We start from the raw sequence: 23,552 nt of genomic DNA, 5'->3' as shown, positions 1-23,552 counted from the left end.
CAGAGAGGAAGAATGGCTTCCTCCTTAGCTTTTTTTGTTCTTTTCAGTTGATCGAGTGAGGTTCAGAGCAGGAGGGCAATCGCTTTAGCAGCCTCCAGAAACAACCTCACAGGCACGCAGAACTCTATTTGAACAAACCTCTGGGAACCCATGCGCGGTCAAGGTAATATGTAAAATTAACTTTGAAGCTCGCCTACGGCCACATCTTTCCATCTTTAAGCCGGCACCATCATTTCTGTCTCTGCTGATTCTTTCTTTATTCTGTGTGTATGCGCTTAAGCATTCCTCTGACCCCATTTCTTTGTAAGGTTGACACAGGGCCATTTTATTTAGTCCAGCCAGACACCCACCTTGCAATCTGTCTAGCTCAGCCCCTTGAGGTCTGTGATTATAGTCATGTCACCCCATTCCCACCTACCAGCTCCTCATGATTACATGTGCACCTACTCAGATAATTCTGAGAATTTGCCCATTTAACAACCTCAGTTAAATCACACCTGCAGAAACTATTTTCCCCAATAAGGTGGGATTCGCAGGTTTTAGGGCTTAAGAGTACTGTACCAGGCTTTTTGTTTTGGGCCACCAACCAGCTCCCAAATCATGACAGGGAGACTTATTAGTTATGAATGCTTCGCCTAGGTTAGGCTCATTTCTGGCTAGTTCTTTTAACTTAACCTGTTTCTCTTTATCTACCTTTTGCCTCGGGGCTTTTTACTTTTCTTTCCTTCTGTGTATCTTACTTTCACTCCTTCCCATGTCTGGCTGCCTGGCTTCTGGCCCTGGGTGTCACCCTCATTCTCTCCTCCTCCTTCTCTTGTTCCTCTCTCAAGCCTAGAGTTTTCCTCCTGTTTATTCTTGCCCCCTGCCAGCCCCACCTATCCTTTCTCTGTCTAGCTATTGGCCATTCAGCTCTTTATTAGACCAATCAGGTGCTTAGGCAGGCAAGGGGAAACAAATGCAACACATCTTTACACAATCAAACAAATGCAGCATACACAAAAGTAACACACCTTTACACAGTTAAAGTAATATTCTGCAGCATAAACCAATATAACACATCTTTGCCTAGTTAAAATATTCCACAACAGAGTACAAATATCTTTTGGAAAACCATTATTTAGCCTTCTCTACCAATTAAAGTATTAGCAATTACCACCAAGTTTCTTGAATCAGAAAGTTTGGACCCACCACTGTTGTAAGAATTCTCCTCAATTCATTCATAATGTATATAGTCCCCATCTTCTAAGTGAACCTTAAATCTTATCAGTAATTTTCACTCACCTACCACCTACCTAACCATAAACACATGTCCTTCCTGGACTACTTTAACAGTTTTCTTATGTCAATTTTATTCCCTTGTTTGTGAAATATCCATCTCCATGCACTAGGCCAAGAGCTGCAGGGAGACAGGTTTTGCACACCTTTGTATTTTAGGTCCCAGGACAGTGTAAGACAAATTGCTAAACAGTCTTATTAATATAAAAAAAAACCCCAAAACAAAAAACTGGAGCCAGATATTGGAGTGAAAGCCGAGAGATCAGAGGAACAGAACAAGCCACAGCCACAAGTTCTTACTGCTAGGAAGTTCTCAGGCCAAGAGAGAGCCACTTCCAGGATACTCACTCTTACATCCTTTCTGTGCCCTGCCATCTCACTTCCTCTCTCTCTGCCCAGCTACATCACTTCCTCTTTCCGCCCAGCTCTATCACTTCCTGTCTGTCTGTACAGACCTCCAGACCTCTATGGTTAACTAGTGCTGGGAATTAAAGGTGTGTGCCACCACACCTGGCTCTGTTCCCAGTGTGGCCTTGAACTCACAGAGATCTGGATCCACTGCCTGGCCTCTATGTTTAATATAGTGGCTGGCTTTTTCCTCTGATCTCCACACAAGATTTATTTACTAGAGCACAAATAAAATATCACCACAGGACAGTGCCTAGTATTGTGTGGGTATCTTCAATAAATGCATTCAACACATGTATCAAAGGATGAATGGTGTAGCAATGGAGGGGTTCCCCTTCTAGTCAACAGCCATCTAACTCCTTGTTCTCATGGTGTTTTACATTTTAGCCGAGAGAGAATGAATGCATAATAAACACACAGTAACTTCATCATACATACTTACATATTCATGTGCATCAAAATGATGTTTCACTCAGCAATGGATTGCACATGGGACAGTGGAGTGAGTTCCTTACTCTCTAGCGCATGCACCACGGCAAAGTCACCCACAGACTCCTTTTCTAGAATTATCTCTGTTCTCAACTGATACATGTTATTTATGACATTAGAATGTGGAATGCAGTTTAAAAAAGATAGGGCACCCCAAAGGGGGCAGTTCTGGATGAGGTGGAGTCTCCTAGGTGGACAGATGAGGAAAGGCCTCAAGGAGCTGAGGGGATGAGTCGTGACCTTTATGAAAGAGGTCCCCAAGACTCAGAGACAACATTTCAGGAAGTCCCTGAGGAAGGAGTGGTCTTGACCAAGAGGAAGATGGGTCTAGCTGGAGAAAGGGAGGGAAGTGAGGTGTAGTGGGAGGTAGAGACTGAGCAGCCACAGGGTCAGCATGCAGAGGGTCTTCTAGGGTGATGGGAGGGCCTTAGCCTCTCCCTTCTCCTCTGAGTTAGATGGGGGAGTTGCTGGAGGGTTTCGAGAAGGGAGAAGAGGAGCGCCATCCAATTTAGATTTTAAAGGTATCTCTGCCTCATGAGCAGTGGCAGACACAGAGAGGGACGTCAATGATAATGGTGGTTTACATGGCGGGCATGGCAGGCAGTGGGAATGGTCAGGAAGGGTCCGATTTTGTTTGCAGGTTGAAAATAGGAGCAATAGGTCTTCCAGACAGATGAGGAGAGGGAAGGAGGGAGCGAGAGGGAGAGGGAGAACAGCAGGAGGTCTCACTACTACCACAGAGGTTCTCAGTGTAAGCAACTAGAAGCCAGACTATATTCAGTGTTTTGTCTGACTTAATTCCCTAAAGCCACTGGAACAGCACAGCGCCTTGCAACAGCTGCATCGCCTTGTCATCCATCCTTCCCTGGAGGGAGTCTGACCCCTTCCCCAAACTCATGCCCAACCGTGGGCCTCTCCTCCGTCTGTGTACACTGGCCTTACACCAATCCCTTGCTCGGAATAAGGCATAGCCTACATCGGCCTCAGTCCTTACATGAACAGAAGTGACAGGGTGGCCCGAACTCTCCTCTGGTCTGAGTCTTGGTACCCTGTTTGCGTGTCCTTCTGTCCCTTCGCTTTTCATTCTCATGCAGGGTTCTCAAGGCTTGGCTTGATTACTGCTTGCAGCCATATCGTATCTCCTTGCCCTGGTATGGAACACTGACGAGCGATCAGCAGTCTGGCACTGATGCTGGCCCAGGCAGCCCGACCAAGTGCTGATACGGTAAAAGTAGGGTGCCTGTAGGTTTGAGGGAGGCTTTATCTCTTGCCTCAGGTGGGCATTAGGGAACTAGGGTGACAGATGTTCATGGCCACACAGCGCTTCTGTGAAGTCAGTAGCCTCTGGGGAGAGCGGAACCAAGGACACCTCCAGGTTCTGGCCGAGGGCACCAATCTTCTGAGGTCTCTTCCCTCAACTGCCTGGGCTCATTTTTATCTCCTGTTCTTATCAGTGCCACTTGCAACCGCGTTGACTCAGATTCCTCCCGGATTGGCCCTTCGAGGTGTTTGGCACGACAAGCCGAGCTGCGAAGGGGTTGCAGCTGTCTCGGCGCTGGCTTGTTCCTCACGCCCGGTGTCTGTGGAGCTATGTGGGTCACGTGCATCGGGCGCTGCAGGGCTTTGAGATCCTGTGGCAAAAACAGTTGTCTGCCGTAGTTGGCTTTATTTTGACCCAGTCCCCACCCCGCAGAAGCCTCTCGGTGGGGTGCAGCATAGGGTCAGGCATCTCTTGTTTCCTTCTTGGTAGTATTGGGAGGGCTACCATTTGGCATTTCTCCCAACTTTTGGTTGGGAGTGTGTGCACAGACCCATGAACACACAAATGATGCCCATTGAAAACAAAACGCCCTGGCAGGGGGGTGGTGGTGATGAATTTAAATCGGCTCAATTATATTTGTTCTGGAACGATCCATGTTTATTTAAGTCACCAGCCTCCCTCCTAAGTGCAGTCACAAGTTCTCTCAAATTCCCCAGACACCCAAATAACCCCATATTTAAAAACTTTTGCCCTTCCCAGCATCCTACCCCCAGGCTACCTTGGTTGCTGAGTGTGACAGGTGCATTGTGGGCCAGATGGCCTGGGCAAGTGAAAGGCCTCTGTCACGTTCTACATCAGGAAATGAAAAGGTGTCTCTGGGGAACTGAAAATTGTGTGGCCAGAGCACATAGTCTTCGTGCCATTAGGCAAAGGAGTCTGAACCAAAGACTGCCTGTGAGAGGACAGACCGCTCTGGTCTTCTCACCAGCCCTGCCCTTGCCCCTGCTTTGATTTACCTCGGAATTTCCAGCTGCCACAAGTTCTGCTTAATTAGGGGGCCCCAGTGGAGAGATTTGGAACTAGAACCAAATGCAAGGGTCTCTCCCCATTCATTACCTTTCAGGAACATTCTGACCTGGTGTGGAGCTGAGCCATCTTTTGCCACACTGAGGGCTCAATGTCATTCATTCTTTTTGGGTGAATTTAACATTGCCACGATGATGTGATGAATTGGAAGGGCAGAAGGCATTTCTCAGTTTTCTGACAATAGTTACAGCAAAATCTGCCATGAAGCCGTATTTCCCCATGCGTAGTTTAGATATATCTGTACCGGAGGGAGAGACACGAAATTTCATTTGAGGAAGTGTGACCTCTGATGGCAACATCTTTTTCAAATGCCGCACAGGTGCCAGGAGAGGTAATAGTATAGTCTTCAGAGGCTTGTTTCTGGGGAAGCATCCCTGGGGCCCCTGTCCAGTGGAACCACGTTTGTCTTGGTGCTCTGAGAGACTAGAATGCCGAAGCCCATTCTTTGACCCCACCCCATGCGAAGGGACATTGATTTAGCATTTACTAGGGCTCAAGCAATGTTCTAAGGGATTTAGCTCTATTAACTTAGTTTCATAAACCACTGACTGCTGCTAATGAAAGGACCCAAGATGCATAAGACGTGTGTGCATTGTGTTCCTTTGCTTTTATGAAAAGCAACAAATACATGTAACATAAATCTTTTTGTCTCTGTTTCCATCTGTCTGCCTGCCTGGCTCTGTCTGTCTGTCTTTCTCTGTCTCTCTGTGTATGTGTGTAAGTGTATTTGCAAGAAGAGGAAATGTATAGAAAGTTGACCAAGAAAATGGTGCATAAGTTATTTCTGAGTCGATGAACTGAGGGACTATGGTGTAAACAGGAGAATTTTCTCATGTAATTTGCTCTCTTTGAATTACGGGTTGTGTGTGTGTGTGTGTGTGTGTGTGTGTGTGTGTGTGTGTGTGTGTGGTATATGTATGTATATACTTGTGTAGGTGTGTGCCCATGTTCCTGTTGGTGTGCATGCACTTGTATGGAGGTGGAGGTCAGTATTGGGGTCTTCTTCCATCACTCCCCACCTTTGTTTCTGAGGCAGGCTTTCTCACTACATCTTCACTGATTTGGGAGGAATAGACTGGATAATGAGCTCCAGGGATCTGCCCATCCCTGCCCATCATACAACAGTGCTTACCACTAGGCTCAGCTTTTGTGTGGGTGCTGCAGATCCACATCAGGTCCTTATACCTATGCAACAGGTATTTTTTATTGACTGAGCCTTGGCCCCTGGAATTATTTTTCACCAAGTGGGAACTGTTTCTGTTTCAATAAAAACTACATTTGTTTTGGAATGGAACAGGATGAAAGCTCTACAGGGCAAGATGACTTTTCGGTTGGGACTTGGGTTGAATCCCAGAGAGCAAGCCTGGTGTAATCTTATACATAGAACACTATGGGAAGGAGATGGAGTGGGAGGGTAGTCGAAAAAGAGGGTGAGGGAAGAAGAGGGGTAAGGAGAGAGCAAAACCATTGCTGGAAATAGCAGTTAAAGCCTGCCAGTGTCAACTGAAAACGAGAAGTGAGATTGCACCTGTAACTTACCATGTCTGTGTGCTTTCAATCCTAAGCTTCGCCACCTAATGAGACAGGTAGGTCTCACTTTCTCACGCTCCCACACTCAAATCCTATTGATAAAAATATGTAAGATAGTCATTACTGTCTTCTGTTGGGATATTGGCTAATTACACACTCCTCAAATATATGTAGCAGGAATTGGCTGGGTTGGGAATGTGAGAGCCAAGCCTAGGAAACTCACACTTTCAATAAAGATAGTACATGCACTCAAAACTCCACCAAATGCACCCAATCCTTTGACATTTTGACACAACATTGCCATCTATAAAGTTGACATTTGAGGACTAACAATCCAGTTTGAAAATCGGAAAAGTATCTCATCATGTTTTAAGTAAGTCTAGAGTTTTGTATTAGAAAGGGTTTATAGCTACCCTTAACCACAGGCTGCCACACGCAGCCCATGGTCATAGGTTGAGCATGCTTGCAGACACAAAGACTCCTGGGTGATGGGATTTCAGAGTAGAACAGGACTCTTAGTCAGGAGCAATTAGGCCATTTAGAACGGGTTCTGTTGCAATGTGGTTTGGGGTGAGGGAAAGAAGGTTACCCTGAGCAGAGACTGGATTAAGAAATGAGACAAGGTTGTAGTTAGGCAACCAATCGTTGTTTCTAACACAGGGTTCTGGGATGGGAGTGCAGGAAGGCAGGCCGTGAGGATGGGAGAGTCAGTGTACAGGGTTTGGGGTTCCACTTCATGTAAGCTGAGGGAAGCTACTTACCCCAAGTTGCAGTGGAGTAGAGTAAGAGAGGACAACAGAGAGCATGGAAAGGCTTTGGAGGTTTGGGGGCTAGAGTCTAGCTGATAGAAACGGTCAGAACCTGGGAAAGAATAAAGCAGGCAGCTATTCAAGACAATTGGTCAAGGGGTACAGAGAAGTGGCTGGGTGTCGGGAGAGAGAAAGCAGCTGGGGCCATTTGAGCCTGGTTGTTCAGGAGGCCAGAGCTGGAATGAACACATCTGGTGGGAATGGAGTAAAAGAAGATGAGTCAACATGGATTTGGGCCTTGTACACTGTCTCCACAAGTTTGAGGCTGGGGTGGGAGAGATGTGGGAAGGGGTGGTGGGGTAAACTGGGTCAGGGAGAGCTGAAATCCAGAGAAGAGATTTTTTTAAAACAATTAGAGGTTTTGTTTGTTTGTTTTGTTCTGTTTTTTAAAGAAAGATGATCAAACCAGGTAGGGTAGAGGGGCTGGGGAGATGGCTCATTTGGTAAAATGTTTGCTGCATCACCATCAGTATCTGAGTTTTTCATCCCCTGCACACCCTGGAAGCCTTCCAGGGGCTCTATAACCTCCGCATGGAGAGCAGTGATGAGGAATATCTGTTTACACTGTGAAGATGGGTCTCTGCCTAAGGCGCCTTCTGATTGGTTTGATAAAGAGCTAAATGGCCAATAGCTAGGCAGGAGAGACTAGGTGGGACTTCCGGGCAGAAAGAGAGAGAGAGAGAGAGAGAGAGAGAGAGAAGCGGGGAGGAGGAATCTAGGCACTAGGTGCATAATTTCACCAGCAGACTTGGAGCAATTGGACATGCCGTACTAAGAAGAGGTAACCGAGCCACATGGCAGGATGTAGATTAAAAAAATATGAGTTAGTCGAATTATAAGAGCCAGTTTGGAAAAGGTCTAAGCTAAAGCCAAGCTTTCAGAGTTGATATTAAGCCTCTGTATCGTTGTTGGGGAGCTGGCAGTCCCACAGAGGAAAGACCGACTGCATCTGAAAAGACTTGCTAAGGAGCAGTGCGGGGTGATGTTGGGGAGCAGAGACAGGCAGCTCTCCCAGGTCACTGGCTGGCTAGCCTAGCGACATCAGTGAGCTCCAGAGAGGCCTTGCCTCCAAAAAGGTAAAGAACAGTAACCAAAAATTGACCTTTGGCCTCCACATGTGTATGAACCCATACCACCACTCATCCATCCATACCCACCCCCTTCTACACACATACACCCCCCCACACACACAAATTAGGAAAAAAAAATTAGATGTGTTAGAGAAAGCAAGATGCTGGGAGGATGAGGGAAGGGCAGTTATGTAACCCCAATTGTGCCAGTTTAACGAGGGGTCTGGCATACCCAGGACGTGGTGGAGAGCTGAGGTCAGAGGGGCTTTGGAAGGGTGCTGGAAGATCTGGAGTACCTACTTGGGAGATTGTTAGCTGAAGGAAATACAGTTTGCAAATGTCGGGACCATAGGACAAGGCCAAACCAGAAGAGACATCCTATTTGAACTTCAGTACTAAAAAAACAAAAAATAAATCAATTTATAGTACTTTAAAATTGGTAGATTTTTACATAAAAACCCTTTATTCTGACCCCAAGCTATCTTGCCCCTTTGGGCCTGCTTCCTCTGGACACTGGAGTTGTGGTGGGGATGAAAGGAGTAGCCTGTGGGGCCCAGCCTGCCTCTCCTCGTCCTGCAGCCTGTCCTTCCTTCCTCCTCATTTGGAGTTGAAGTTGGGGAGATCGTCTGGTGGCATCGGGGACACACACTTAGGGCTCCTTCAAAAGCCGGAGGTAATGTTCCAAAGAGAACAAGGCTGGGAACTCGGGGTGTGGGGACAAGAAGAGGGTGTGTACTAGGGTCTGGGAGGCTCAGGGGCCTCCGTTCAAGGGGAACCAGCAAGGTAAAGGTAGAGGACTTGAATGCTGAGAGGGGAAGTGAGGAGTGAAACCGAAAAGGGGATGTGGGCGCCGAGAAGAGGAAAAGGAACCTGCATCTGAAGTAGGAAAAAGGGAGGAAGCCAGACATGGCCAGCGTGGGACTGCTTTGTGCTGGAGAGGCAGGGTTGCTGGGGCAGAGCTTGGAACCACGCCACTGGCTGGGCTTGGACATAAAACGGAGCAGAGGGCAGCATGAATGTGTAAGTGAGTGAGTGAGTGTGTGTGTGTGTGTGTGTGTGTGTGTGTGTGTGTGTGTGTGTGTATGTGTGTGTTGTATCCTGGGGTAGGACAGCAATTTGAAGCTTTTGAAGTAGACTTTCTTTATTTCTTCCTGAGAGTTTTACATATCTTTGTTTGAAAATAGAATTTATTCATACATCAAATATATTGTTTATGCTTAGCTGAAATTGCCTTTTACCTCATGCATCCTCTGTGCTGTTTATTATTGATTTCTTTGGTTCTCTCTCTCTCTCTCTCTCTCTCTCTTTCTCTCTCTCTGTGTATGTATATTTGCTCCCCTCCCCCGTTTTGAGATTTGTTTCATGAATCAAGCAACTTCACAGGAGACATCTTAGAGTAAAAAAATACCCCTTCCCCCACACACACACATTGGCAAATTGGGCAACGCCCTGCATTGTGCAGGGTCCGTATCCCCTTGTTCCTCAGGTGTGTCTGGAGCTCAAGATCTGGTCTCAAGATGGGGATTCAGGCTGTGGACCCATCCTTAGACTCCTTAGAACCCCCATGGGACAGGTGGTACTTGTGGTGACGGCTAAGCAATGTGCTTCCTTCCACCTGGACAGTTGTATGTAGACTGTCTCATGGAAGGCCGAGAACACTGGCGACCCAATGCAGGTTTACTCCCCATTGGCTTTGGGGATGCTTCAGTAAACTGACACCTGTAGTGGCTAATCCACCCCTCTGCATTTGGGTAATGTTTGGGTTGCGTTACAATATTACTGGCTAGGAAACGAGCCTTAGTCAAGTCAGATAAAAGTACCAGAGAGTCTCAGGGAGGGGCTGGCAGGTCAAAGTAGGGGTGCTAGCAGGGTGAACCCTTGAATTGATAGATCTCATAAATCCCTGGAAGGTAGCAGGACCAGAGTAAGTATGGGTGGATGGTAGGATGAAGGAAAGAAGAGAGTGTTTGATCTTCCTAGAGAATTTTCCATTTCATTTCACGAAGAAACTAGAGTCAGATTTTAGAATTTGTCTGTATTTGGTTATGGCAGTGAAATTTTTGTGTAAGTTTCTTTTTAAAGTAGAGGCCTGCTAATACAGAAAGAAAGGCAAGAAGGTTGTGAGAGCCAAAGGTCAGGCAGGACTGGCATGACACTGTCTTCTAGGCATGACAGACTGTTGCACTCATGTATTGTAGCAGCTGTGGTTGCTTGTACAAGACCTGTACAAGATCAAGCCAGCCAATGTCCCAGCACAGAGTGCAGAAGGAGTCATGAGGTCCCATCCCTACTTGATTAGCAACTGATAGCTGAAAGTGTCCGAGAAAGGGAGAACCAGTTTTTTTTCTTCTCTTTTTAAAGATTCAGTCCCTGAGCCTCTGACCACACTCTAGTTGGTGACCCCACACCAGTGAGTGTATGAACACCACAATATTGGTCTCGTTGGGTTATGAAAAAGAGGAGGGCATAAAGTTGGGAGGGGTGGGAGTGAGGAGGTGGATCTGGAAGGAGGTAGGGGGTAGATGTCATCAGAATACATTGTATGAATTAGTGAAGGTAGGTTAAATGACATGTGGTAGGATTTCATGCTATTCTGAAATGTAATGATTTCTATCCAGCCTGAGCCCTTAGCTTCGTATTTGTTAAAATACAATGCAGCCAGGCTGGTGTGAGTGAGCATCCCTGTCTTGTTCCCAATACTTGGAGGAAATACATTCAATATCTCAGGGTTATATATGATGCTACCTGTACATTTTTCAAAGATTTTTTTTTTATCAGACTGAGGAAGCTCATTTCTAGTCCTAGTTCTCTGACAGTCTTTGTTGTGAGTGGACACAGGCTCTTGTCAGAAGTCTTGTTGCATGGATGGGATGGCCTTCTGGCTTTTCTTCTCTGTTTTGTTATTGCAGAAAATTACATGAAATGATTTGAATTAATCTAACATTCTAAGGATAGTTCCAATTGGCCGTTGCAGTACTTAATCTTTATTGTCAACTTGGTAGGGTTTTGAATCACCATGGAAACCTCTGAGAGTGTCTATGAGAGACTTTCTAGATTAGGCTAACTGAGACTGAAGACTCACCCTAAATGTGGGTGGCATCATTCCATGGACTGGGACCATGGCTGAGTAAAAAGGAAAAGGAAACCCTAGCAGTATGGCATTCATTGCTATTTATTTCCTAACTGTAGATACAATGTGACCAGCTGCCTCAAGTTCCTCCTGCTCTGACCTTTCTGCCATGATGGTCTAGACCCTCAAACTTCAAGTCAAATGAAAGCCATTTAAACATTTCTTAAGTGGTTTTTACTACTTTTTAAAATAATATGATTATTTTATTTTTTACGTATGGATGCTTGCCTGCATGTGTGTCTGTGTACCATATACATGCCTGGTATCCATGCAGGCCAGACACGGGCACAGGATTCCCTGGAACTGGAGTTACAGGTGGTTGGGAGCTGCCATGTGGGTTCTGGGAACTGAATCTCAGACCTCTGGAAGAGTAGCTAGTGAATAATAGATACATTTAAAATAAAAGAAAGTACTAAATAGTTATAGTTAGACTTTAGAATTTAATGTTGGGCTTTGGTAAGTTGTATTTTTAAGAAGTTTTTCCATTTTATTTGAATTGTCAAATTTGTTCATGATTGATAGTCTCCCTTTAGTTCTGTTAGGACAACTTATGATTTTTATTTCTCCCCCTGTTTGATTTCCTAGAGAATTTTCAGTTTTCATTTGCTGGCTGCTCTTTCATAGGTTAGAGATGGGCTAGTTTTAATTTTGTTTGCATGTTAGAGCAAATGGTGTCAGGAGAATACAAGCACTAGTAGTGATGACTAAGAGTTAACAATAATAACCTATTTTTAACTCCCCAGTGGGCAAGGTGCTGCAGCCTGCTTTCTAATAGATCATGTCTAATCTTTCATGCAGTATTGCTATTGGAGATTTCAAAAGGCCAATCACCTTGCCTAGGGCCACACAACTGCTGATGGCTTACTGAGACTTTGGAGTCATGTGCTTTCCAGGAAGGAGGCCATGTTACCTCTCCATGGGGCTCAGAAAATTCTCAGCTCAGCCAATGGACTTGAATTCTGTTGTCCCCAGGTTGTGTGTAGACTTCTGGTATCACTCACTCATGAGCTCATCAGACAGAGTGTCCTCCTGTCTCTGGCAGAGGACATCGCTTCTAATTCAAACCTCTGTCAAACACTAAACCTTTCTCAAGAATGATCACATACGAATCTTATATGGTCCCAGTGCAGATAAGACCTGAGAGCATGCTTTCCTTTTTAAAGATAATCAGCTAGTTTACAAGCACTTATTCACTATGTAAACAAAGAGTTTTATTCTAATGATTTGTATGTGTCTAATTCCCAAAAGCACACCAGGTAAGCATAAAACAGCATACATAATACTGTGCTACATACATCATACCACCAGCCTATCTTTATTAAAAAAGAAATCATGAGCTGAAAGTTATTATTCTTTTCCAAATTCACAAGATGAGGGAAAGAGCAGGTTCAAATTCATGACCTCTTTCTCTGGTAGCCAAGTCTTCTTACCTCACTGGCCTATGTTGTTATTATTTATACTACGGATCAAGGAAAAGAATCTATGGGCCGGTGAAATAGTTCTGTGGGTAAAGGCATATCTGTGCAACCCTGGTGATCTGAGTTCTGTCCCCAGAGACCACATGAAGGTGGAAGGAGAGAACTGATGTCACAAAGTTGTCCGATAATCTTCATATAAATGTTGTGGTATGTGCGCCTGCACAGACACATATACACTCCCCTCTCCCCCACATTCTTTTTTTTTTTTTTTTTTTTTTTTTGGTTTTTCGAGACAGGGTTTCTCTGTGTAGCTTTGCGCCTTTCCTGGAACTCACTTGGTAGCCCAGGCTGGCCTCGAACCCACAGAGATCCGCCTGGCTCTGCCTCCCGAGTGCTGGGATTAAAGGCGTGCGCCACGACCGCCCGGCTTCTCCCCCACATTCTAAATGCATTTTAAAAAAATTGGAAAAGAATTCAAAATATAAGTCATGCAAAACTTGTTTATAATACCAATGTATCGGGCTGGAGAGATGGCTCAGAGTTTAAGAGCACTGACTGCTCTTCCAAAGGTCCTGAGTTCAATTCCCAGCAACCACATGGTGGCTCACAGCCATCTATCATGAGATCTGGTGCCCTCTTCTGGCCTGCAGGGATACATACAGGCAGAACACTGTACACATAATTAATAAATAAATCTTTTAAAAAAATACCAATGTATCAGTCACCAAATTCCTCTGTTATATTCATTAAAAAATAAGTATTGAAAGTTGCTCTGAGCTTTCTGGTATAAAACACAGACTTATAGGGGCTGGAGAGATGGCTCAGTGGTTAAGAGCACTGTCTGCTCTTCCAGAGAACAGGAGTTCAATTCCCAGCACCCACATGGCAGCTCACAACTGTCTGTGACTCCAGTTCCAGGGGACCCGACACCCATGGCAAAACACCAATGCACATAAAATAAAAATAAGTAAATAAAAAAATGTTTAAAAGGAGACAAACCTATAATGGCAAGCTTGATGAGTAATTTTTCATTAGATAACTGTGTCAGATTGTAAGTCATTAAGAATACTTAATTCAATTTCAAAATGTTTTAAAAGTAGGTTGTTTAAAGTAGGAATAGGGATGGCCTGGCTACGAGGGAACCGAGTCCCACCTAACTCTGCTGCCCTGATGGACAAGCCATACTTAACTCTCTGAAGACGATCTCAGCAGCTCATAGAAAAACCTGTCAATCCAAAGGCCCATGTCACACATGTATGCACTACAACAGCCCCATACCCGACTCTCATTTTGTGGTTGTGGCTTTTTGTCTCCATGCAGGATTTTAAGGTTTTTGCAAATGTAAACCCCTCTTCCGTTTCTCTATGATCTTTGCAGGGAACTTGGTGGGATCAAGCCCATTGACTAGCCACTAAATAGCAGTAGACAGCTAAAAGTGCTTTGAGGCTACAAGGGGAGACGTCCCGTAGTAAACATGGGAGAAAACGAAGATGATACAGGCGTCTGGCAGGGGACATTGGTTGTGTAAGAGGGAAGTAGGCTGGGCAGCCTGGCTGCCTGCCTGCAGGACTCAGATGCTCAACTGGAGAACGGTAGCACATCCCACCATTCAGGGTGCCCTCCTCCCCCATGCACAGGGCACAAGGGGTATTAGGAAGGCTCTAAAGTGATGGCGACCCACCCTCACTGCAGGTTGGGTTGGATATTCTGGAAGATGTTTGTTTTTGGAACCACCAGACAGGCTGTCTCCTGAGATCTGCCCCCAAAATGGAACTTGGAGGAGAATCAACTGGCCTCGGTTCAAACCAGACAAACTGAAACAATGGTATGAGCTGGAGGAGGACCTCAAGACTCACAAGAAATGCTCACTTCCCTTCAGCCTGTGGCACACAAGCATTTAGCTGAATCAGCCAGCTGGGTGAGACTGTATGGACCCCTCGCTACTTAGAACATGAACCTAATGTCTTTTATGAGGATGAGGAAGAGGTAAAACATTTAAAAAGAATGAAGTCATGTGTTATGACAAGCCATGTGGACATGCCGTAGACCGCAGATAAACACTAATGGAAGTATATTCACAAGTTCTCAGGTTTTAGCAAATTCGTCATGCTCTTTAAAAAAATCCTAAGGCTGATGACGTTGGCTATCCTCTGCACTAAGTAGGCAGGAAAATGTTTCCTAAGGTAGAAATACTGGAGGTGAGGGTTGACAAGGCTGAGGCTCACGCTGGTGGACTTTTTGGGGACAGGTGTGCTTAGGCTGATGGCCGTCGTTGTGGTCCTTTGGACATAGTCCCTAGTCCTATAGTTCAGCCTTCTGTCTGGGGATGGGCAATAAGCATTCACTTTTCCTTAGTGAAAAGCAAACAGCACAACCTGGATGCGGGGTCAGCGTGCTCTGGAATGCAGGTCATTTGTCACCAGACAGTCACCTGATGCTGGGTGTACAGGGTGTTTAACCAAACCAAAACAATGAGTATGTTTGCCATTAACTCTAGGCTCTCGCTGTAAAGCCAAAAGGGGACGATCAGGGTTATCAATTTGATACTAAATGCCTTCAGCAAACAGCTCTGCTTAGGACAAAATGGTCCCTCAGATCAAATCACCTCAATTCATTCAATACATGGTAATTTGCCACATTTTTTTGTGGATACAAAATTGAAAAGATTCAAACCCCTTAGTGTTTTCCAGAATCATGTTAAAAGCTAGCTGAAGACAAAGACAAAACAAAATAAAACAAACAAAAAAAAAAGAACAAAAAAATCAAAAACCAAAACAAAAAAAGAACCCAAATGATATTGATTTTTTTAAAAAAAAACCTGATTTTCCTTTTAAACCAAATCTCTCTGTGGGTAGAAGGGAATTAAGGTTTTTTCCAAAGAAAGAAGGAATCGTAGATGTTTGCCAAGATGGCAAGCTGGAAGTGCTGGGGTGGGAGCAAAGGTCTGTGGGAGATAGGAGTGAGAGATGTGAAGAGCAGGGCATTCCAGAGTCCATGCTATAGTTTGGGCAAGCTGAAGGTGAAGACGGCAGAGGGTGGGGACCAGGAGCATGGGGGCTGAGCTCAGGAGGCCTCACACATGCCTCAGTGGAGGAAGGGAAGCCAGGGAAGAGTGCTGAGCAGGCAGTGGTGTGGCCATGTTTGCTACCTGGGAAGATCAGTGCAGGGACCTCAGAGTGCCAGGTGAGGCGGAAGTGTTGTTACTCCATGCTGTGAAGTGGTTCTGGGTGAAGAGAGAGGGCTATGAAATGAGCAGCCTCTACCACATGCTCCTGCTGACATGAAAGTCTCTCCTCAGGCCCTGAAGGATGGAGCTAGCTGACTGCAGACTAAAACCTCTGCAGAGAAACATGAAGCAAAATAACTCTTCCCTCCCTTAGCTGATGCCCGCCGGTATTTTGTCTCAGTGCTGAAAGCTAGTGCATGTCACTGCTTTTGTTCCTGTCCCCCAAGGAGACACACCTCCAGAGATCATCACTCACTTCCTCCTGTGGTTTCCAATGAGTCTTATCATTCCCTGATAGTCCTGCTGCAAAACAAAAGACTCTCCCTCCCCTTTACAAAGCCTGCAAACAGTCAGACCTTTGGAGAATTCCTTATCTATTGCATCCTCCATTCTTCTGTTCCCTGAGATCAAAAACATTCCCTCCCGCCGCCCCCCACCCAGGTTTTTTTTTTTTTTTTTTTTTGGTTTTTCGAGACAGGGTTTCTCTGTGTAGTGTTGCGCCTTTCCTGGAACTCACTCTGTAGTCCAGGCTGGCCTCGAACTCACAGAGATCCGCCAGGCTCTGCCTCCCGAGTGCTGGGATTAAAGGCGTGCGCCACCACCGCCCGGCCATATTTTTTACATTTCTCTCTTATTTGCTTGGGAGAGGATCTGCATGTCTACAACTGTGCACATCTTACCCAGAAGCTGGATTCTCATCAGGAGACCGGAAGGTGCTAAGTCCAACTTTCTTTTTCTTGATTCCTGTCTCCACTACTACACTAGGAAAATGTGGTGTGGAATTGATGGGACCCGGGCACAGGGCACTGGGTTTTTCCTCATCTTCACAGGCACATCTGCTCCTGGATTAAATTTGGGATTTGATACACCACAGCCCAATGTCTTGTCACTGCCTGGTAACTGATGGGCTGAACATAGGCTTTCTGTGAACGTGGAGTTTCTGAATCACATTACCCTTTTGTCAAATCACGTGGCAGGTAAACAGTGGACTAATTCAGACCCTCCACGCACCGGAAAAGCACACACAGAGGGGAGGAGTTAACGTCTCCAAGACTGTTTGTTTTCTTTGCCTTTCACTTGCCCTGGCAATGTCTTTTGAAGTTTTGAAGCACTTCTGTGGTCCTCTGGCTTACTCCCTCCTTCTTTAAAGGCCCGCTGCCCCCCCCCCCCCCCCCCCCCAAATGCCACCTATCCACCCCCACCTGAATCCCTGAACTCAGAGGCTCCTGAATCTTCCGAGATGAGCATTTCTGATTGGGAATCATTCAATGGCCTAACCTGTCGACCAGCACAGTATCTACAGGAAAAAAACAAAACAAAACAAAACAAAACAAAACAAAAAACAAACAAACAAAAAAACCCCAAAAAAACTGCAACCAAAAGCAAACATCAAAACAAAACAAAACCCAGATGATAGCCTAGATGGAGTTCCCCAGCTTTTTAATAACAGATTATTCTCAAGTTGAGCTAGTGAGGTGCCTCAGCTGGTAAAGGGGCTTGCTGCTGCCAAGTCCAAGGACCTGAGTTTGAGCCTAGGTGGCAGAAAGAAAGAATCGATTGCCTCAGATTTCCTTGGGTTCTCCACACACATGTCACGGCATGAATGTGATAACACACGCCCAAAATAGCTAAAGAGACTGGAGGTTGATAGACTAGTATAACAACTATATAAACCAACCACCTAGACACAGTATTTATTCATATTTTGACATTTGTACCTTTTCTATCTACATGCCCATTTGAGTGGGTATGCAACCTCATAACGATCCATCCTACAATATTTCAGCACCTGGATTCACAAAATAACATCGTTCCCCCACACAGCCCCATACTGCTGTCACTCCTGAGCAAATTTAGAATAATTCCACAATATCATCTAGCAGTCTACATTCCAATCTCTCTGAACATCCCAAGAAGTCAAGTAACATGTTTGAGTGCTAACGGTTTTATATCTTTTAGTAAAGACTAGCCCTCCTACCTTCAATTTTGATGGCAATGACTTTTGCACACGTCCATGCTGAGGTGACTTAGAGACTGACCCATTGTGACCATCAATGAGCAGTGTCTGTAAGGGGCAATGGAGGAGGGCGGTGCTTAATACTGCATAACAGAGAAAATGAACGACTGCGTCTCACTCAGAACAGAGGATCATGTCACCCTGGGCTACTACAACATGTCTCCAGCCTCTGCTGAGCCCCTAGGGACGTCCCCACAACTGTACCAACATTCTTGCTGCTCCTCAAATGCTGGGGACATGGCCAGCCTGTGGTCTGAATGTAAAAGAGTTTCTCAGTGACTCACAATACAAAATTATTTTGGAAAACAGAATTAAGTTACGCACACGTATTTGGAATACAAGTGTCTGGCTGGGTGGGCGGTGGTGGCGCATGCCTTTAATCCTAACACTCGGGAGGCAGAGGAAGGCAGACCTCTGTGAGTTTGAGACCAGCCTGGTCTACAGAGCGAGTTCCCGGACAGTCAGGGCTACACAAAGAAGCCCTGTCTTGAAAAGCCAAACCCAAACAAATCAAAACAAAAAGCAAACCAAAAAAGTTTCACTAAGGAAACAATGCCCTTTGCCATATACGGTTCCTACTCTGTCCTCTTTCGTTTTTCAAAGGCTGGTCATGAGATGCTAGGTGATTTTGAACTCTTCTAAGCAGCTGTGATCTGTAGTTGAGAAGAGAAAAACCACTTTTTGGGCTCATTTCACTTCTACAGAAATCTAACGTAGTCAATATTATTTTAAAGTACATTTTACAAAAAGAGGAAATCGAGTTATTCAGGGTCACGCAGATGAATTACAGTTTGTACTTAAACTCTGCACTAAACATCCTTTTTCAAGAGAGAGAGTTAGTTATTTAAAAAAGTAAAACCGCTTTCCAAAATCTTTTGTGCTTAGTAGGTTGTCCATGGATAGAAAAATGGTAAGATCTTACACATATGCATTGGGACACTGTTTTAGGCCAAATGTAGGTGACAATGTTATATTAATGAAAATAAAATATTTCTAAGTACCTCTATAGTCATTGTAGCATTTAGTTACACATGCTCTCAATGTAATAATTTAAAAAGGACAACTCCTATTGTAGGAGATCCAAAGAATTCTCTGATATTGACACCCCACCCCCACAGAACACACAGACCACACCTTTAGAAGCATGGCTGGCAGGCTTACCTGGCAATCTATAAAGTACGTCTTCAGCTTTATATGTGTCAGTTATTTAATTAACTATTTTGTGGTGTTGTGTTTTGAACTCAAGGCCTCGTGTAAACTTGGTGTGCATCCCTGGACCCTATATGCATGGATTATTAGTTAATAACCACTACAGGAGTGTCAGCAATGTGCTGAATTTGTCACCAGCATAAATATTAATATTTTTGTAACATTCTACAATGTTGCAGATATTTCAAGATATTATTCATGTTCATCACTACATTAAAATGATGTTAATTATCATCTCCCTAATCAGATCTTGCTATTTAACACACTGAAAAGGAAAGCTGTTCATTAGTACAGCACACAATTTATTTTAGAATATTTTTGACTGATAGTCATAGTTCCATATGGGTTTTATGTATCCAAGTACATTCCTTTAAGAAATAATAATAAAAAAGAGATCCCCACAAATGATCTGAATAATCATTTCTCAAAAGACAATATCTTCCCAGGAAAGGCGCAAAGCTACACAGAGAAACCCTGTCTCGAAAAACCAAAAAAAAAAAAAAAAAAAAAAAAAAAAAAAAAAAAAAAAAAGACAATATCTAACATACCACCAAGCATTTAAAAAAGCAGTCACGGAAGGAACACATACACACACACACACACACAAACACACACACACACACACACACACACACACACACACACAAGCACAATGAGAAATCGCCTCATCCCCACTGCAATGGCTTTTACCCAGAAGAAGTTTGGAATGCTGGTCAGGATGTGGAAAAAGGGAACTTTCAGATACTGCTGATAGAATTGTAAACCAGTGCAGCCAGTATGGAAAACAAGATAGACATTCCTCAAAACAAAACAAAACAAAAAAACCAAAACAACAACAACAAAAAAACCCACCAACAACAACAGAAAAACAAAAACCAGAGATAGAACCTCTCTATAGCCCAGCGGTCTTTCTGTTTTAAAAGAATTATCCATTACTGTGTCAGGGTAGGAGTGTCTGCCTGCAAGTGTGCAAATGCACCATGCCCATGCCTGGTGTGCCTGAAAGCCAAAAGAAGGATCCAGAGCCTACTGGAACTGGAATTACAGGCAGTTATGAGGTGCTCTGTGGGTGCTGGGAACAGAACCCAGGTCCTCTCAGAGCATCACTCACCTGCTGAGTGATCTCTGCCGTCCCATGATCCAGCTGTCTTACTCCCGGGTACATACCTAACGGCACTGACATCAGCATCCCGAGGGCACATCTACTCTTGGGTGCTTACTGTTGGACTATTGAGAAGTGGGTCACCTTCCTGGCTAATTATCACCAACAGCTGTCTTGTGGCTCTCGGAGGTGGGAGGGAGGGCATTTTCCAGGAAACATGGAGATGGAGGTCTAGTGAGTTCATTGATTGGTACTTGAAGCCTCCCTTTGTCTCTGTGTCTGCTGTCACTACGTCATATGACATAGTTGTCACATGCTTGTCCTGTCCCTCCACTGGCATGTCTGTCTCTTGTTTGCTGACTTACATTTTGTAAGGATCTTTGAATTCATTTGTTCTGCCAGATGTAAGCTGAGGAAGCCAGTTTTGCTTATTGCACACCCATTACTCATGTTCTCAGGATACTAGGATGATTGATTTTCCTCTCAACAGAGAGGGGAAAGTCTAAATTTCTGGGCTGAGTTCTGGGGTTAATCTTCTTGAATTATCACACTGCCTCACAGAACCAAAGGGCCATGGCGGTGGCCAATGGTTTAAATTATTTCTAGCTAGCATTGTAATGCCTGGTGAATACGAAAAAAATAAATAACAGACCGGTGCTTGCACAAAAGTCTCTGGTGGGTGAAGCCTTGCTGTGGTTTTCGCTTAGCCTTGTGTTAAAGTTAGCCATATTTTCTCGGTATGTTTACAGAGATTCAGGCTGTTGTACGTTCTGTGAATTGAAATGTTTGACAGACTTGACCTACTTTCATCTTGGGATCATCAACATACGCAAACTTGAGCTGGGGAGATGGCTCTGTTGGGACAGTACTTGCTGTACTGAGTTCTGATCCCCAGCACCTACACAGAAGCCAGGCTTGTTGGTGTACACCTGCAATGCAAGAACTGGGTGTCAGAGGAAACAGAAACAGGTACATCACAGGGGCTTGCTGGCCACGCTAATCTTCCTGAAACAGAGAGCTCCAAGTTCAGGAAGAGACCTGTACAGAAAATTAAGGTGGAGGGCGAAGAAGGAGATACCTGAAGCCAACCTCTGACCTCTACAAACTCAGGCACAGACGAGCACACCTGCATATACACATGCATTGCATATGACACACACACACACACCCACCCATGCATGCACCCGCACATGCACACACACCATTTAACACCAAACAAAACACAAACAACAAAGAAAGATGAATGAACTTGAGTTTACTTCTAAAATTCCTCTGAGATGATCTAAACTCCATGATGTTATCGTTTTTAAAAAGTGAAACAAGTTGGGCAGCGGTGACACACGCCTTTAATTCCAGCACTTGGGAGGCAGAGCCAGGCGGATCTCTGTGAGTTCAAGGCCAGCCTGGTCTACAGAGCAAGATCCAGGACAGGCACCAAAACTACACAGAGAAACCCTGTCTCAGAAAACCAAACAAACAAAAAAAGTGAAACAATAACTCTTACTTCTTTTCAACTCTCCCTGGACAATTTTTGAAGAAGTATCTTACACTAGCCTCCATTCATTGCTTTCTCTGCAATGGAAGAGAAGCCGTGTTCTCATTTTCATCAAAAGTGTTGATATGAATGCATTAAAGTGTTCTGCTTAAGCCAGTAAACAAAGGGAATTTATTAGCATGTGTCAGAGGCATCTTGGTTAGTAAAGGACAGCTGTAGTCATACCACTCTAAGTGATGGTGTTTGGGGAAGGTGCCATAGTAAGGACTGAGTGTCACCTACGGGATGGGTCACTTTTGTGTCCTTCTTGATGTTCTCCCAGCCTTCTGTTTGACTGTGGTCCTCACTACGACTGCTGCGTGCAGTTCTTACACATGGGCTTCCTCCTTCAGGTGTAGCACAGATTTCGTGGTTTCTGATGTGGAGTTTCTTTGAGGCTGCGACTGATCTGACCTCTGCCCAAACTGGAAGTGTGAGTAGCTTAGATCCACATAGGGCAGTAATGGGAGTAAGTGGATAAATATGTCCATTCTGCATCCTTCAGGAAGATATGCCAGAAGTCTTTCCATAAAGAAGCTCAAGGTATCCTAGGAGGAAGGAGCCTCAGTTGTCCGTATCCAGCGACCAGCTCAGTTAAGAATCCCGTGATTGGCTCTCCCCTGTTCCCCATTGGAATTTTTCTAGTTCTCTACTTCTTTCTTCAAACCCGTTCCCAAAATAAATCATCTTGTTTCAGGCTCTGCTTCTGGGAAGAACCCAGACTAAGCTAATTTAAATCAGCTCCACTCAGTTGCATTTTCCCCCTTAAATTTAGAGATGTTTGGAAACTATTTGCAAGTCTTATAAAGTAGACACTAAATAAAGATGGTCTGAAACCCAAGTAAACAGGACAGCACCCAGTGTGTTGTGTATAAAAGCACTATAAAGTATGAATTGTTCTGTGAATTAGATTTTCCCCTCTCTTCAGTTGGGAGATAGATTCAGACAATTGCTTGGTTTTGTAAAAAATGCGTCTCCATAATTCTACAGCTGTGCTTAGATGGTAACTGAATAGTAATGTTTTGATCACAGCTCCACAGATGGTGAGGCCCCAGAAGACACATGTCTCTTCTGTAGAAGGGCAATGCATGAAGCATGGGTGCATCAGTAGGCTCTGAGTACTTTGGTGTATGTCTGTGTGGGTGTGTGTATGAGTGTCTCTAGACCTATGTGTGTGTACATAGCTTTCCTTCTTAAAAAATATTTTTGTGTATATATGTGTGTCTATATGTCACATGTGTGCATGTTCCTGTAAAGGTCAGAAGAAGTATCAGATCTCCTGAAGCTGTAGTTAAAGATGGTTGTAGGCTACCCTACATGGATGGATGCTTGTGTTTTCTGAAAGAGCAGATAGTGCTCTTAACCAAGGAACCATATATCCCTCCACACTTGTTTATGTTTTACAAGTACAAGGTATTGATTCCAGTGTGATTATTTTAAATATCACAACCTTTGAGTCACAGTAGGAAAAGGAACTTTTAAAAATGAAAATTATTGGACAATCAATTTGGCATTGGAAACTGAAATCACAGAATTTTTTGCATCATATGCCACTGAAAGAGACATTTGGTCATTGGCAAGCTGGTTTCTGATGGAGGCAGAGCCAGAATTCAGGCCCTTGAGCCCCTTCTCAGGGTCCTTCAGGACACCACACTGCCTTTCCTGAATGGCCTTCCTGTTGAACTGGAGGTCAGCATGCGTTTCCCGTGAAGGCCCATGAAATTAACAATGTAGGCTTTGCAGGCCCAGATGTTCTGATGCAGCTACTCATCTCTGCCATTGAGTGAAATCAGGGCACAGGAAACTAAAGTGAATGAGCCTGGACACACTCCTGAAGAGACTCAGACGTAAACACAGGCGAGGGCCTGGGTTTGGCCAGTGGGTCACCCTTTGAGGGCCCCAGTTTCATAGGAACATAGGGCAGATTCTGCTTGGTGATCAGTACGAGGCTCTTGCATCTTAAAGAATTAAAATCTCCATCCAGCCTG

At 44.7% G+C, this 23,552-nt stretch overlaps 1 long non-coding RNA gene across 4 annotated transcripts in view; it reads right to left on the bottom strand.

The window, feature by feature from the left end:
- Positions 1–20,224, bottom strand: part of LOC128113596 (uncharacterized) — a 23,319-nt gene extending 3,095 nt beyond the window's left edge. Inside the window, exons 1-6 of one of the 4 annotated variants that reach the window (XR_008219557.1) lie at positions 20,040–20,224; positions 8,229–8,323; positions 6,811–6,910; positions 6,059–6,141; positions 4,550–4,757; positions 1–3,803 (exon numbers count right to left, since the gene is read on the bottom strand). The exon at positions 1–3,803 is cut by the window's left edge and continues 3,095 nt beyond it. This is a non-coding gene — a long non-coding RNA (uncharacterized LOC128113596). Of the gene's footprint in view, positions 3,804–4,549; positions 4,758–6,058; positions 6,142–6,810; positions 6,911–8,228; positions 8,324–17,680; positions 17,759–20,039 lie in introns of those variants that run through there. The other 3 variants (XR_008219555.1, XR_008219556.1, XR_008219558.1) reach the window with 3 other exon arrangements.
- Positions 20,225–23,552: the final 3,328 nt, after the last annotated feature.

This window comes from Peromyscus californicus, unplaced genomic scaffold, assembly GCF_007827085.1.
Source record: "Peromyscus californicus insignis strain IS unplaced genomic scaffold, ASM782708v3 Scaffold_18__1_contigs__length_77618521, whole genome shotgun sequence".
NCBI lineage: Eukaryota > Metazoa > Chordata > Mammalia > Rodentia > Cricetidae > Peromyscus > Peromyscus californicus.
Note: the sequence above shows the minus strand (reverse complement) of the source record. Positions and strands in the feature narration are given on the sequence as shown.